This window comes from Neoarius graeffei, chromosome 10, assembly GCF_027579695.1.
Source record: "Neoarius graeffei isolate fNeoGra1 chromosome 10, fNeoGra1.pri, whole genome shotgun sequence".
Lineage (NCBI taxonomy): Eukaryota > Metazoa > Chordata > Actinopteri > Siluriformes > Ariidae > Neoarius > Neoarius graeffei.
In genome coordinates, this window is record NC_083578.1 from 4,374,182 (window position 1) to 4,391,172 (window position 16,991).

The 16,991-nt window shown below is 41.8% G+C and overlaps 1 protein-coding gene and 1 pseudogene across 1 annotated transcript in view; both read left to right on the forward strand.

Moving 5' to 3' along the window:
* The window catches only part of LOC132892759 (H-2 class II histocompatibility antigen, A-U alpha chain-like), a 263,076-nt gene that overhangs the window by 197,244 nt on the left and 48,841 nt on the right, over window positions 1-16,991 (forward strand). The gene's annotated exons all lie outside the window — the stretch shown is intronic.
* On the forward strand, window positions 283-11,316 carry LOC132892689 (protein TsetseEP-like; annotated as a pseudogene).

Genomic DNA, 16,991 nt, shown 5'->3' on the forward strand with positions numbered 1-16,991 from the left:
GTAAAATGGCAAAGACATTCTCCCTTCGCAGACAGGAAGTTGTCAATCAAGCACCACCAGTCAGTGACCTAAAAGACGGATGGCCTGCTCTTTTTGCTGAAGCCCAGGTATATATTTTTTTCATAAAGTAGTTCACAGTATGTGCTATGTTAATTGTTTCAGTTGTTTACAGTCAGTTGTTTAACTTTAACAAATTGTGCCTATTTTTATTTGTGTCTTATTTTTGTACAGATAAATGAAGAATTCTGAAGGATCACCACTGTTCACCTGGAGACAACATTCATGGCAAAACTGGACCAGTACACCCCGAAAATAATGTCCTTGGTGTTCTCAAGAGGAGGAGCTGCAAAAGTGAAGATTCAACACATAAGAAACATGCTGCTAGAGGTATGAGTAAATGTAACGTAGTTCATTTCAAAAAGGAAAATACACTTTTTTCTAGTATGTGATATTGGGTTGGTTTCCAGCTGTACTGTTCAGTGTCACCAGAGAAAATTTGACAGGTGGCCACTTCTTCTCTGTGCTCTCGTGGAAGGCGGTCGCATTCTCTGCCTCTCCCTTCACTTATCTTTCCTGCTTCTGCTGTCTTGTCTGTCTAGTGTCTATACTTTTGAGAGACTCTCTCCGCACTGCTCTCCAAACTAAAAACCATGGAATTGATAAACTGGTCTCTTCACGCAATTGACACAATCTTCTCGACGAGAAGCCTGGGTTCGGGGGAACCAGCCTGTCCTGCCGGAACATTCGCAGCTGGCTACACGATGGATGCATGGGAGCGGTGGCGGGTCGTGTGCCTGGCAGTTCTTTCTGTGGAGGACATTGAGGACATCTACCTATTCGGAACCATGATTACAGGACTTTTGCTGAATGGATTAGGCATTGTCCTGGTTTATCAAGAAAATCAGAAAATGGTGACAGCTGTTCAAAGCCCCATAAAGCTGCCCAACATGATTGAAGCGGTGGGCAGAGCTGTCGGCACTCAGACTGTGGCTATTCAGAACTTGAACCGCAACATGGATAACATCATGGAGAAGCTTTCGGCTTTGCAGAGGAAAATGGATTCGAGAGACCAGAATGGACAATCAGAGTAGTCGTGTAAAGGAATGTGTCTGCTCAACCCAAGACCAAACAAGCACAATCTTATCTGCTTTCGGATCCCTCAGACAGCACTGGTCTTGGCCAAGGCCGTTGCTGGGACAACAATTCCCCCCGGAGGTAACTGCTGTTAGAATTTCTCGTCTTCCTCCCCCCTCTTTCTACGGTCGCCGCTTCACCCCCAGTGTGACAAGCGGGTGCATGACAAGCGCCATCATGGCTGCAGGAGCGGACGGCTGCTTGCTTGTGCTAGGTTACCTCTACCTCCTCCCCTCCCCCTCTTACCCCCCACCCCTGATCGCCCCCCCAAGTCCCGAGTTTTCATGTAAAGTGTACTTGTGTTATTTTGTGCTTATGTGCTGGTGTTTTTTTTTTAATGTTCCCACACTGTACTCCTCACAGGAGCATAGTGTGGGGGTTGCTTTTTTTCTCCTCCTCTCCTCATGTTACTCTGTATTTTTTCTTTTCATCCCTGTCTTCCTGTCCTGTATGTAAGGACAGGTTGATGGTCAATTTCGCTGGTACTTGTGACTAGTGATAATAAAGGGTTCATTCATTCATTCATTCATTCATTCAAATACATACGATTTCAAATGCACACTAAGGGGAGTATCTCACTGGGCTGCGACAGCCTGCAACTAGTTGGAGACATGACAATTGCGATAAAATATGTGAATTAGCGACAATTTTTGCTTGGAATCACACTGAATTGATATTCGCATATTTTACCGCAATTGTTGTGTCTCCAACTAGTCGCAGGCTGTCACAGCCTGGCTTTCCCTCGGCAGGCAGGGAAGTAGAGGAATCCTCATGGAAACTGATTTGAGGAGGGTTCACGACAGCTTTGTGACACCAGCGACGCATTTGCGGCTATTTCGAGAGAAATTTTGTCGCACAAATTTTTTGAACATGTTCAAAATTTCAGCGACGAAGGAGCGACACTTTGCGACTCGTGAGGAAATTGAGAGGCCCCGCGAATGTTTCAAGACACTTTTGAAACTCTCTCGCGAATGACGTTCGCAATTTGTCGCAAGCTGTCGCAACCCAGTGAGATACTGGCTTAACAATGCTCACTGACTGCCTGATGTGTTAAAAGGCAACAGTTTACAACACTAAATGAATAATATATCATATGATGTTTACAGCTCAGTTGGTGCCCAAGTTGCTCAGAAAAAATCAATTAAAACCAAAACTATTAATACTGAAGCAAAAAAACAAACAAACTGTGAGATGGTACGGTACAAGATAGGCAGCAATTGCAATTACAGTTAAATTTAAAAGCCTTCTTAAAATCAATGTACTATTTGCATTTTTTAAAACCTTGAGTTTAAATACACAGCTGAAATTGAAAATTCTGACAATCAAGTTATAACTGCTTTCTTTACAATTATCAATTTATAATTTGATTTTAATTAAACACAGAGATTGGTAATTGATGAAGTCTGGGTCTGAACATCATCCTTCAGTCTTTTTCCCCAGAAATGTCATTATTAAAACACCCATCCTCAAAGGGGAGCAGGTTCACTTTTTTTTTTCATATTCACAGGAGTCTGTTGAAAGAAAGAGAGCGGTTGCTATCCGTGGCTTGATGGTGTATCTCAGAGAAAAGGAGGAGGATCTCCTCAAAGAGCATTTGGTAGGTAAATTGGACACTTAAGTTCACAAACACTGTGCTTTGTGTTACTCTTGTTCTTAAATATGTTTTAAAACATTGGTATTGATTCTGACCTACTGATGCCAGGATGGTGGAGAGATTGCCAATGAAGTGATGAGGATTGTTGTATCCAGAGGTGCCAAAATGTCTGATCCAGCCAGTGCAGAGATCGTGATGGAGGGAGTAGAAGTCCTGGAAGACCTGGATGGACCCAGAGCCTGTGCTTTGCTAATGGGGCTGATATATGCACTCAACCTCAGCTATCCAAAAGAATTGAAAAGCACTTTTGAGGTGTTTCAGAAGGTATTCCTTGAGCTGGATGGTCTGAAAGCCAGTCCGAAGGTAATGTCTCTAAAAACCAATCTGCTGTGCTAAAACTGTGAAGAATTTGGCTGTTCATAAGTTCAACAGGATATGTTGTTGTGCTGTTCACAAATTTTTGTTTTGCAACATACAGCACATCTACTGTTGACAGTTAATAGTTAATTAGGTGCAACTAGCTAAAATAAATGCAGTTTAATACAACAGCATTGCAATAAATCATATCAGCATGAATGTCACACTGGTCACTGTTCTTAAAGCAGATACGCAGAACCACGGCCTCACTTTTTGTTTATAAATGCCTGAGACCTCAAGAATGGTACAGGAATAGTTTTAAGCGTTAACAATAAATCTAATATAGTAATTTTTACGATTAAAGTGATTCATATAGGTAGCGGTCTGAGTGAATGACCTTGAGATCCGTAACATCACAGCAGGAAGTCTATCGGTCTCATCACCATTTCCGCTATAATAAAACACAGAGCTGACTGCAACTCTGATCCTCCATTTTGAGCTAATTTATCACCATGCCACGTAGATGTGGTTTTGGCCAGTGCAGCAACATGACAGAAGGTGGATTTATGTTGCATTCATGGTCCAAGAATGTTCAAACTGCAAAGATTTCGCCACCTTTTGTGAGAAATTCATGGTCATGTTGGGCGCTTCTGAGGTGGTCTCTACTCTGCTCTGCACATTTTACTGAGGACTTGTATGAGACCTCTGATCTGTTGAGGAGTGTTGGCTATAAGCCCGTATTGAAAGAGGGAGCAGTACCTACAATGAAAGGAGAATAAAACTATAAGAAAAGTAAAGTCAGTTCTTTACTGACTTTAAACCAGTTCTCCCGGAGTGAGCCAAGGGTTGTTGCTAAAACCCGGGATGGAACGGGACATATATCGCTTGGGCAATGACCTTCCTGTGGTTGTTGCTAAAACTGGTGATGTTCCGTCCCGGGTTTTAGTAATTGCCTGAGCCGAGCAGTAATGGTGGAGTACTCAGTATGGAGAAAATGGAGAATGAGTGGAGCAGCCGTCTGATTTCTCCGCTGGATATGCTCGCCTCAGCAGCAATATCTCGCCCTTAAAATACGTGGAAGAAGTGAAGGAACGGAGAACTGAACGAACAACTGAAAGTCAGATTGTTTCAAAACAATCGGCCACAAGATCGGCCTTCAAGAAGTGAGAACACAGACGGGTAAGCTCCGACTCTCATTTGGATAAAAAAAAACAACACCACTCGTTGTTTACCTGCATTTAGATTAATATGTGTGACTTGTATTGTGTGTTTAAGTTAGCGGTATAAGATTTTTTAATTTGCTTCAGAATGGGATTGTCTCAGTTCATCTGATTATTTAATGAGCCTTTTACGTTTTATCAGTGAAAATGCATGCATGTACATGTATGTGGCATAAGTTATAACACCCATCCTGTTTTAATGAGAGTCAACCCACAATCAATGAAGTCAAATCAGTCTTAGTTGAGCAAGTCGGTAACGGTATTTCTTACTTTCACCATAAATTTTTATTTATATGACTTTGGTCTATAGCTGTAAAAGGCCTCGGCCTTAAAACCGGTTACCGCAGTGACGTTATGCACTCAGGGCTGGCTGGCTCAGCGGGGCAGCTTGAATGCTGCCTTTGCGGTCGATTTTAACTCTCAAAAATATATATTTTTATTCCCATTTATGCAGCATACAAGAGTCAAGGATGGAGATACTATCCACTCAGAAATGTATTTAAAAATAAAGGTTCTGCGTATTTCCTTTAAGACAGTTTTACAGGTTTGTTATTTTAACTTTATGGTCATCTGTAATTTGATGTTGAACTGTATTGTGTGCTACTGAGGTGTGACTGATATTTAGTCTGCTCTCACTGAAATCCATGTAAATGGGGTGGACTGAACAAGCAGATCAGTATAATGGTTTTCAAAACCATTTTGATGATAAAACTGGAATTGCGTGTAATTTATCCTGACTGAAGAGCAATAAGTTACTCACTAAAAAAAAATACACTGGCTTAACTTAAAAAAATTAAGGTAACAATTTGCATGGACATTTGCTAAACCCTTTGTACCATCAAAAGCACCAACAATGGGCACGCAAATATCATAACTGAACCTTGGAGCAATGGAAGAAGGTCACCTGATCACATCATCATGTTATTATATCTTAACATCATGCTAAAATGATGGACAGCTCATTTAAAACCAATGGGACTGATTTCAGCTTTTCAGCTGTCTAAAGCGCATCATTTTACAGCATCATCATTTTCATGCTCCACTGGGATTTAATCAGAGTTTCCTGCCCTGTTCCATCTTCTTCAAACTAGCATTATATTATTATGCCTCTGATTCAGCAGGACATCACTATAATATATTTAAAGAATAAGTGTTTCTTTATTCTTTAGACTTTCATGGCAGGCTTTTCAACATATTTTTTTCCGAGAAACTGATGATGTAATAATATCCCTGCCCTGTGATTGGCTCACATTTGGAAATGGTTTCAGTGAAGTAGGAACTTCTCCAAAGTGGGGCTTTTTTTGGCATAAAGTCTGCTGTCTCTCTCAGAAAAAAAAAAAAAAAGAGTACTTAACTGTACCACTCCTTATTGCTGGAGGGGTACCTTTTGTACCTTTATTATGTATCTTTCAAATGGAAATGTAGAAATAGCATACTTTAATGGAAGGTACATAATTAGACTGGAATTATCTTTAAAGCTGTAAAGGCCAACATTTGCACCTTTCAGTGCATATAAATAATGTTAAATTGGATTTAATGTGTACAATTGCTGGAAATTTTAAATATTAATTTAAAAAAAAACTCCATACACCAACAAATAGCCACAGTGTCATTGTACACATTTAAATGACAAGTCTAATATTTCAGTAGCTTGAATAGGATTATGTTAAGGGGTACAATAAATATTGTACTATGTAATTCCTCTCTTAATCTGTCAACTTAATGCAACCTTTACATGAGCTAAAGGAGTCAGAGGTTCAGTTCCTCCATGTTTTGTGATTCCCTCTTTCTTCATCTGACCTCATGCATACATATGAACACATACAGCACAAACACAGTGATGTCTAGTGGAGATACTGAGGCATCAGTGTTCATTTCAAATACATAATAGTACAGTACAGAGTTCATACAGTTTGAAAAACAGCCTTTCAGTCCAATTCAAGGTTACAGATATGTTCTTTATTGATCCACCAGTTAACCTAACCTGAATGTCTTTGGACTGTGGGGGAAACCGGAGCACCCAGAGGAAACCCACACAGACACGGGGAGAACATGCAAACTCCACACAGAAAGGCCCTCGCTGGCCACTGGGCTCGAACCCAGGACCTTCTTGCGGTGAGGGGACAGTGCTAACCACTACACCACTGTGCCACCCCAACATTTAAATGTCCTCATGGCAATACCACTCTGACAATGCCTGCTCTTGTCTGTTCTCAGCTGCTAAGCAGAATTGGGCCTGATTAAGAAAGAAAGAAAGAAAGAAAGAAAGAAAGAAAGAAAGAAAGAAAGAAAGCACAACTTTATTCATCATACACTTGTGAAATTTCCTCTCTGCATTTAACCCATCTGAAGCAGTGAACACACACATGCACACAATGAGCACACACACATACCCAGAGCAGTGGGCAGCCATGCTAACAGTGCCCAGGGAGCAATTGGGAGTTAGGTGCCTCGCTCAAGGCCACCCAGCCCAAGGCCATCCCATATTAACCTAACCACATGTCTTTGGACTGTGGGGGAAACCGGAGCACCCAGAGGAAACCCACGCAGACATGGGGAGAACATGCAAACTCTACACAGAACCCTTGCCAGCTGCTGGGTTCAAACCCAGAACCTTCTTGCTGTGAGGCGACTGTGCTAACCACTACACCACCATGCCGCCCACAATTCGTACTTGGATGGGAGACTGCCTGGGATTACCCAGTGCTGTAAGCTTTGGAGTAGTATGGTTGTGCAGTGGTTAGCACTGTTGCCTTATAGCAAGAAGGTTATGGGCTCCAATGTTTTATATTGCTGTGGTATAAAAGGAATAAATCACTTGGAGGCATGCTGTTCGAGGAAAATAATCCACTTCAGGGTAACTGAAGAGTAACTCTGCTTCATCACACCACCTTCATGATTTATTTTCCTGTAACAGCATGACACATGGTGTCATGATTTAATCATTTTGGTGGTACTAAAATAAATAATATTCTGAAAAATTCTTTAAAAATATCTTTCAACCACTTTGCATCAGTCCATTTCACACCACTCCAGTGTGGATTATTATCAGCTGATGAACGCTGGAACAAACATTGAGGCCTTTTAAAGGCAAATACTTGATAGTAAGTCTAATCATGTATCAATTTTGATTATTAATTCTTGTTCAATAATTTGTATAGCAAGGTTTATGGAAATGTATGTGGTGGACCATCAAACCTAAGAATGTAATTAGTCTTATTCACATTACAGCTCTCCACTGTAGCAATACAGGTATATATTATTGTTAATAAACCTTTTAAATATGTCTAATTTGAGCTTAAGCAAATAGCAATAATTTATTTAATCCCTTATATGTTCCTTCAAATAAAATGCTAACATGACTTCTGATTTTACCTCACTCTATAATTTCTTGCATGTCTTGCACATTTACAACAAATCAGGCCTTGACGTGTTCATAAGAACAGAAACTTGTGCTCTATCGTGATTGATGGTTGTGGCTTCACTTCTCGAGTCCAAATAACAAACCAGTTTGCTGAAGTTTTTCCACAGAAAGCTGACATTACGGAATTAAAAACAGAACCACAACCGCTGTCTGTCACAGTCTGACTTTCATCAAATCATTTTCACATGGGAGCAAATCACAGGACAGGTGTAATACAACACCATCAGTTTCTGGAAAAGGAAAACATTAATCGACCTGGAACAAACCTAAGTGCTACACGGTCCAGTTTTAATAGGAGTTAATATTTGAAAAATGAAATCTGAACACTTAAATATACTACAGTGGTGTCTTGTTGTGTAACAGGTATAAATATTATTTGGTGAAAAAAAGATAATGCAGCATCAAACCCAAGGCAGCATGACACTGACACTGATGGTGTAAAATAATATTCTTTAGATGGCTCCTGAAAGCCATGCCATTAGTTTTAATGAGTCGCATGCTTCATTTTAGCGTGATGCTAACAAACACATAAGCAGTGAAGCTACTGAAGCCAAGCGAACAAAAGAGATTGAAAGATGCTGATGTCTGATTCCCAGTAATAACAGACACATCAGCTCCAATTCCCTTTTAAACTCAAGTTATGTATATAGGATACATATAAATATCATGCAGTGCCCCCCCCCCCTTTTATTTGAGGTGTATATAGTATATGGCATAAGGTTAAACAAATGTGCAATAAATATAGATGGAAATGCAGGCAACATCATAACATTATATTTTTACATCATAATAACATTTTAACAAGAGAAAAATATATTTATTAATCTAATAATCATTTCTAATTCCAAGAACCTCTGAGGAACATTTTTTCTTAGAATGAAAAAAACCTCTTCAGAAAGTTACAACCGTTAATGTGTTAATATATCTGATATGATGATATGGAGTTTTATGTAAGGTAGGGTGACCAGACGTCCTGGTTTTACCGGGACAGTCCCGATTTGGGGTTGTGTGTCCCGAGTCCCGACAAAAGTCTGTTGGGACACGGATATGTCCCGGTTTTCGCCACTCGCGACGTTTGCGACTGAGCAGCGTGGGAATCATTAGCGGAGAAATGTCTGCATTTACTTTTTTGATGAATTGACAGGAATCGCAAACTTTCCTGGTTACTGCCCCCTGGCCCTGTGGCATGGGTGTTTATTTAGCCACATTATTCCAGACAACAGAACGTGTTGCCATGCAACAATAAAATAAACATTAACTGGCACAAATGTTCTTTGTCTAGCAGCTAGCAGCAGTAATGCCGCAGCAATTATGCCGAAAAGAAAATGTACCTTTTCCAAAGATTTACAGGGCACCTACCCCTTCCTCCGAGAGGTGCAGAACAATGCGCACAAAGCCTACTGCACACACTGTAAGTGCTTTGTTCCTGTACTGAGTTGGGTAGCCTATGCTGCAAATGCTGTGCGCTCCTGTGGGGGCTTTCCTCGGGCTGTCGCCCCTCTCCTCCTTTATTGCTGTTTTGTTTGAGTGTATATTTACGGAAGCCGCGAGAGGAGACCCTTCATATAATCTTTTTTTATTCACCTTGTTATCCCGAGATAACGACATAATTAATTCAGGATCTCGAGAAAACAACACAACTAATTCGAGATCTCGAGAAAACAAAACAATTATTTCATGATCTCAGCTGGATCACTGTATCTCCATCGGTAGAGACGAAGCCGGGCCAGTCTTCTGCGGAGGTGCCGCAGACTAATTTTGAAATTATCCCTTATTAAAAGACTTAATGCAATCTCTCCCTGTGTCAACCCCTGATCAAAATCTTGCCTTATTAGGTGATCGATTATTCCAGACATTCTAATGACCAAAGTTGCGTCTATACAGAATGAGAAATAGCCCCAAAGTCAGCATATCACAAGTCTCTTGGCGCACCTGAATGAACCATTTCTCAGCTGTTTACTCGAGATCATGAAATAATTGTTTTGTTTTCTCGAGATCTCGGAATAACGGTTTTGTTTTCTCAAGATCTCGAATTAGTTGTGTTGTTTTCTCGAGATCCTGAATTAATTATGTCGTTATCTCGGGATAACAAGGTGAATAATAAAAAGGATTATATGAAGGGCCTCTCTCAGCTTCCGTAGTATATATTCTCAAATCACTTGTCTCTTTTTTGTTTCTGTTTAACATACCATTCTGACAGTTTGGCCATATTGCTGTGTTGAACAGCTTGTTGCAGCTTCCATTAAAGTGTTCACTTTTGTCCACATCTTCTTGCTTTATTCATTCAGTTGTGGGGAATGGTTAGTAAGGTTGATTCTGACCTTGGCTATGTTGAGGTCACATATCTACTTTTTAAGTTCATGCTATAGTGCATACAATTTTAGAGATATAGCCTACATGTGCATATGCATTCTTCTTGGTGTTCTCACAAACAGGTGAAATAAATCAGTGTAAATTTGGCCTATGGACATAGCCTGGCCTATTCTCAGCCATTACAAAATCTGTTGTCTGACCATAATTTAACTGATCTGTATACCACTATGCTACTAGATAACAAAATGCCTGTTTGTTTTATTTCATGTGAGATGTTGATAAATGTGAGCTTCAACAAAATGATAAGAGCACCTCTCCGAGTGTCACGTTTACGTAAAGAAAAGGTGTGCGTGCACGAGCATGGTCACGTGCAAAAGTGTCCCGGTTTCAGACTAGGGAAATCTGGTCACTCTAATGTAAGGAGATGTTCATGTAACATTTGTGGAAGGAGTCTCCAGTGTCAGTGCTTTTGTCAGACCTGCGTGCTTTGGCGCGTGCACCTGATGGACTCTTGGCCACGCTCCAGATTGCACACGCACCGAGCAGACTCTTGCATGCACGCCATTAACGAGGCACACCTGCACAGGATGAAAATGCATCAGCGTGCCTATGAAAAGACTGTGTCAACTTACATTCAGTCCAAAGTATTACACTATGTTACATACACATTATCAAGCCATATTTTCCTGTATTGATTTCCCAGTTTCCTGATTCCTGTTCCTTGTTTCTGTTTTTTGTCTGTGCCTTTGATCCTGATCTCCGCCTGATCTCTTGGCTCACTGGATGAGCATGCCGATGGGCCGAGTACCTCATAAGAGTAGAGCACCTGTGCCTTCAGAGCTCACAGGATTTCCAAGTCATGTTTTGGTACATTTATGAGGCATTAGACAAGGAGGACCCCATGATTTTTTTTTTTTTGGGGGGGGGGCAACACATCTGAGGCCAACGCAGTGGCAGCAGCAGAGGCCATTGCTCCAGAGATCCCCCTAGAGGCCATCGAACCAGAACCAGAGCCAGAGCTAGAACCAGTGGAAGAGCCAGAGCCTGCATCAGAGCCAGAGCTGGCACCTGAATCAGAGCACAAGCTAGAGCCAGAAGAAGAGCAAGAGCCAGTGCCCAAACCAGAGTCAGAGCCACTGCTAGAGCAAGAGCCTGAGTCAGAGCCAGAGCCAGCGACTGAACCAGAGTCAGAGCTAGGACCAGCTCAAGATTCAGTGCCAGTACAAGAGTCTGTGCCAGAACCAAAGTGGGAGTCAGAGCCTATGCTCAAGTGAGTGCCAGCGCCAGAATTAGAGCCAGTGCGAGCACCAGCATCAGAGTCAGCGCCAGAGTCTGAGCCAGTGCCAGCACCAGAGTTGGATCCAGTGCCAGCTCCAGCGCAAGAGCCAGTGCCAGAACCAGAGCCAGAGGACTACGGGGCGGCCTCTGCCTCAGCCAGCCAGGAAGACATCATCACTCCACCGCTGCCTGGCTATGAAGACATCGTCACTTGATGTGCAGACAGAGCTTGAGCCCATGCCTGAATCCAGTCCAGAGTCCAAGTCATGTCCAGAGCTCGAGCCTGCATCCGGTCCAAGGTCCAGTCCAGAGCTCAAACCCATGCCTGTGTCCAGTCTGAAGCCCAAGTCCTGCCCAGGGCTCGAGTCTGTATCCAGTCCAAAGTCCAAGTCATGTTTAGAGCTCGAGCTTGTATCCAGTCCAGAATCCAAGTCACATTCAGAGCTCGAACTTGTATCCAGTCCAGAGTCCAAGTCATGTTCAGAGCTTGAGCCCACATCCAGCCCAGGGTCCAAGTCCTGCCCTGAGCCTGAGCCCACTTCCAATCCAGAGTCCAAGTCCTGTCCTGAGCCTGAGCCACCTCCCAGTCCAGAGTCCAAGTCCTGAGCCTGAGCACAAGCCCCCACCTGAGCCAAGTATCTGGTGCCATGTTGGAGATGTTCATGTCACATTTGTGGAAGGATTCTCCAGTGTCAGTGCTTTTGTCAGACTTGCACGCTTTGGCATGTGCACCAGATGGTCTCTCGGCCATGATCCAGACTGCGCGCATGCCAAGCGGACTCTCACATGCACGCCATTAATGAGGCACACCTGCACAGGATTAAGACACATTAGTGTGCCTATAAAAAGACTGTCAACGCACCCTCAGTGCAAAGTATTGCAGTACGTTATGTACATATTACCGAGCCATATTTTACTGTATTGATTTCCCAGTGTCCTGTTCCTTGTTTCTGTTTTTTGTCTATACCTTTGATACTCTGTGCGTCGCCCAACCATTCGCTTGTTCCATGTTTATGATTTTGCCTGCCAATTTGGATTGTTAGCTAGTTGTCTCTTTTCTTAATAAAACTTGTTCTGCACTTACATCCGTCTTCCTACTCATCCCTGACAACTTTGTAATAGTCAGAGTTAAAGCTCTGAGGAGTTTGTGGTTTCCTGATAACTTGACAAACTGCATTTTTTTTTTTTTTATTATTATCCTCAAGAGAGGCTTGTGAAGGGAATGACTGTTTATAGCAGCTGTAATGTATGGGAGAACAGGAATTAACTTATTTTATGGAAGTTCCACAACATTAAATCTAATAAACAACATAAAAAGTATGATTGTTGTTCATTAATAAATTTAAAACTGTAATCATTGGTAATTTACTGTGGTATAAAAGGAATAATGACATTTGGGATGTGCTTTTATTGGAAAATAATGTTTAATCTTTCACAATCTTCCACCTTCAGGATTAATTAATTGATTGGTTGACTCCACTTCTTCACACCAACCTCTCATCTCATCTCATTATCTCTAGCCACTTTATCCTGTTCTACAGGGTCGCAGGCAAGCTGGAGCCTATCCCAGCTGACTACGGGTGAAAGGCGGGGTTCACCCTGGACAAGTCGCCAGGTCATCACAGGGCTGACACATAGACACAGACAATCATTCACACTCACATTCACACCTACGGTCAATTTAGAGTCACCAGTTAACCTAACCTGCATGTCTTTGGACTGTGGGGGAAACCGGAGCACCCGGAGGAAACCCACGCGGACACGGGAAGAACATGCAAAATCCACACAGAAAGGCCCTCGCCGGCCACGGGGCTCGAACCCGGACCTTCTTGCTGTGAGGCAACAGCGCTAACCACTACACCACCGTGCTGCCTCACACCAACCTATTGTGGATTATTTCCTATAACAGTAAGACACAGTGTGTTTTATTCTATTTTATTCAACAACCCCAAATAAGAAAAAGTTGGCACTGATAGAGATGTGTGTTTGGCATGCTTAAAACTGGTACAGGTTATTCTGATTGCTACTTGTTGTGGCTTGTTAAATCCTTGAGATTTATCTTCACTCACACATCTGCTCTCTGTTTCCATAAGGTTATTTGACCAGTGATGTAATGCTTCATTATTCATTGCTGTTACCCTGTTATACATCAATGACTTAGATTCTTAAATTATCATAATCCAATCACATAGCGACAACATACTCTTGAATATGATTATATACTCATGTTTGTCATACAATAAACTGAGAAACATCTATGAACAGCTGTGTCTGTGTCAGTGACTGTTTAATTCTGGATTGATCCATGAGGCAGAATCTTGTGGGCAACAGAGGTCGACATTCCTATGACATACGTTTGTCAATTCAACCTCCTTTGGCACAGACAGATCAAAACCTGTCAGGGATGGTATGTTGAAATTAAAACTGAAAATAATGATTTGTAAATAATGTTTGACCTGTATTGCACTCAAAACAATACAACAGCATATTACTTGACACGGTGGTGTATTGGTTAGCACTGTTACCTCACAGCAAGAAGGTTCTGGGTTCGAGCCCAGTGGCTGATGGGGGCTTTTCTGTGTGGAGTTTGCATGTTCTCCCCATGTCTGTGTGGGTTTCTCCCACAGTCCAAAGACATGCAGGTTAGGCTAATTGGTGACTCTAAATTGACTGTAGGTGTGAATGGTTGTTTGTCTCTATGTGTCAGTCCTGCGATGATCTGGTGACTTTTCCAGGGTGGACTCTCCCACTTGTATTTTTTTTTTCAAAATAAACACTTATTTCTACACTTTAAAAAAACAACAACATTGGGATGGGAAAGCATTTACCACTTAATAAGTTTGCCATTCCTTTTACACAATATTTAAAAGATGTTTTGGGACTGAAGACACAAACTGATAAAGCATTTTAGGTGTTTTGTCTCATTCTTCCTGCAAACAGGTCTTAACGTGTGCAACAGTATGGGGCCGTCGTCATATTTTTCATTTCAAAAATTTCCACACATTCTCTATTGGGGACAGAGAGCCCTCTTCTTCCACAGCCATGCCTTTGTAACGTCTGCAGAATGTGGTTTTTCATCGTCTTCTTGAAATACCCCTGGAAAAGATGTTGTCTTGAAGGCAGCACATGTTGCTCTAAAATATCAGTGCAGTTTCCTGCGTTAATGCTGCCACCACAAAAGTGTCTGTTACCTTGGCCAAGGGCACTGACACAACTCCATACCATGACACACCCTGGCTTCTGGACTTGTTCCTGGTAACAGTCTGGATGGTCCTTTTTGTCTTTGGTCCAGAGCACATGGCATCCATTTCTCCCAAAAAAGGCCTGGAATACTGATTCTGACCACAATACACGTGTCCACTGTGTGATGATCCATTCCAGATGACTCTGAACCCAGAGAAGTTGACGGCGTTTCTGGACACTGTTAATATAAAGCTTCCTTTTTGCACAATAAAGTTTTAACAGGCATTTGTGGATGTAAATTCGTATTGTAGCTTGACAAAGGTTTGCCAAAATAATCCCAAGCCCATGTGGTTATATCAGCTATAGATGAATGACGATTCTTGATGCAGTGCTGTCTGAGGGATCAGGGATCACGGGGGTTCAGATTAGGCTTGCACCCTTGCCCTTTACACACTGAAATTCCTCCAGAGTCCTTGAATCATTTCATGGTATTATGCACTGTCGGGGTGAAACATTAAAATCACTTTGTATCTTTTTTTGAGGAATGTTGTTTATAAATATTTCAATAATTTTCGAACGCATTTGTTGACAAACTGGAGATCCTCGGCCCATCTTTGCTCCTGAAAGATTAGGCCTTTCCTGAATACTGACTTTGTACCAAGTCATTATTCCAGTTATCTGTTGACATCACCTGTTTCACATCACATCATCATTTAATTGTTTTACCTCATTACTAGCCCTAAATTACCCCATTCAAACGTTTTTGGAATGTGTTACAGGCCTGAAATGCAGGAATGGATGTATATTAACAAATGAAATGAAGTTGACCAACAAAACACGAAATATCGTGGGTTCATTCTGTTTACAATGAAATACAAGTCAAAGTAAATTTAGAAATAACTGCTTTCTATTTTTGTTTGCATTTTTCATACCATCCCAATTTTTTCTGATTTGGGGTTGTATGCTTAGGAAGCCAAAATCGGTTCTTAAATATTTTAAAGATTAACAGTGCTCTTGTCATGAAAATACTAAAAATATTTCTGCGACACTTCAAAATTGTGTGTGCTCTCAGTCCAGTAAAGGAGAACTGAAGGCAAAAATTTTATTATCAAAATTCTATTTATCTCATTTTTGATCACTATTTTGTCGCTGCTATAGCAAGTTATGAGTGTTTGAAATATGCTCTGTAATATATCAGTCCATATGTCAAAACAATAGCTGTAAAAGAGATTTGTTGATACCTGTGTGAGACATCGTAGGACGGAAGTAAAACGTACAGCGGAAATCACAGTGACCAACATCTGCCAACGTTCCCTGTGTCTGAAATCGCTCACTCGTTCACTACTCCCTACTCCTTGTATAGGGAATTACTATTTCGAGAACTATATAGTGAGCTCATTGGTAAAATGAAAAATGCTTTCAGACACTAGTCCATCGTGCTGGTATTTAGGTCATTACTGTCGCACAATTAAAACGTGCCAGATCAGTCGGCTGGTGGATTTCAAAATAATAAATACATGCATGTGTCTCATCTCATCTCATCTCATTATCTCTAGCCGCCTTATCCTGTCCTACAGGGTTGCAGGCAAGCCGGAGCCTATCCCAGCTGACTACGGGCGAAAGGCGGGGTACACCCTGGACAAGTCGCCAGCTCATCACAGGGCTGACACATAGACACAGACAACCATTCACACTCACATTCACACCTACGCTCAATTTAAGCTGTGTTCACATATATACCGGTGCAATAGTGGTATAACTGTATCGATACAAAGTATACTGGTACAGTTTAGTGCATCTGTCCACAATAGCAAGAAATGTTTGCGGTTTTCTTTCACGGTAGTTGAAATGCGCGTGCGCGAAATGTTTCCGTGGTTACCGAGTAACTTCCTTCCGAGAATATGGCGGATGAAACAACATGTGTGTGCTTTTTGTTGTCAATGTACAGTCTGTATTTCTGGTGGTCATTTATTCAGTCGAATCGTATAAAACGTGTGAGGCAGTTGAGAAAGAAACAAACGAATCTCCGTTCTTAACTATTTTATTCAGCGAAGACATCGATTGAGGTGTGTGACTTTGCGCATGCGCATTATATTTGTATCGATACAGAACCGCTTCCTCTGTCCACACTACAGCGAAGCGCTACAGTACCGATACGAAACCCATACATTTGTGGGTTTTGTACCGATACAATTATACTGCTACAGTACCGGTATAGTTGCTAGTGTGGACAGGTGTTGCGGTAGGAAAGTAGTATCATATTGGTACAAAAATCCCTAGTGTGGACAGGGTATTAGAGTCACCAGTTAACCTAACCTGCATGTCTTTGGACTGTGGGGGAAACCGGAGCACCTGGAGGAAACCCATGCGGACACGGGGAGAACATGCAAACTCCACACAGAAAGGCCCTCGCCGGCCACGGGGCTCGAACCCAGAACCTTCTAGCTGTGAGGTGACAGCGCTAACCACTACACCACCGTGCCGCCCA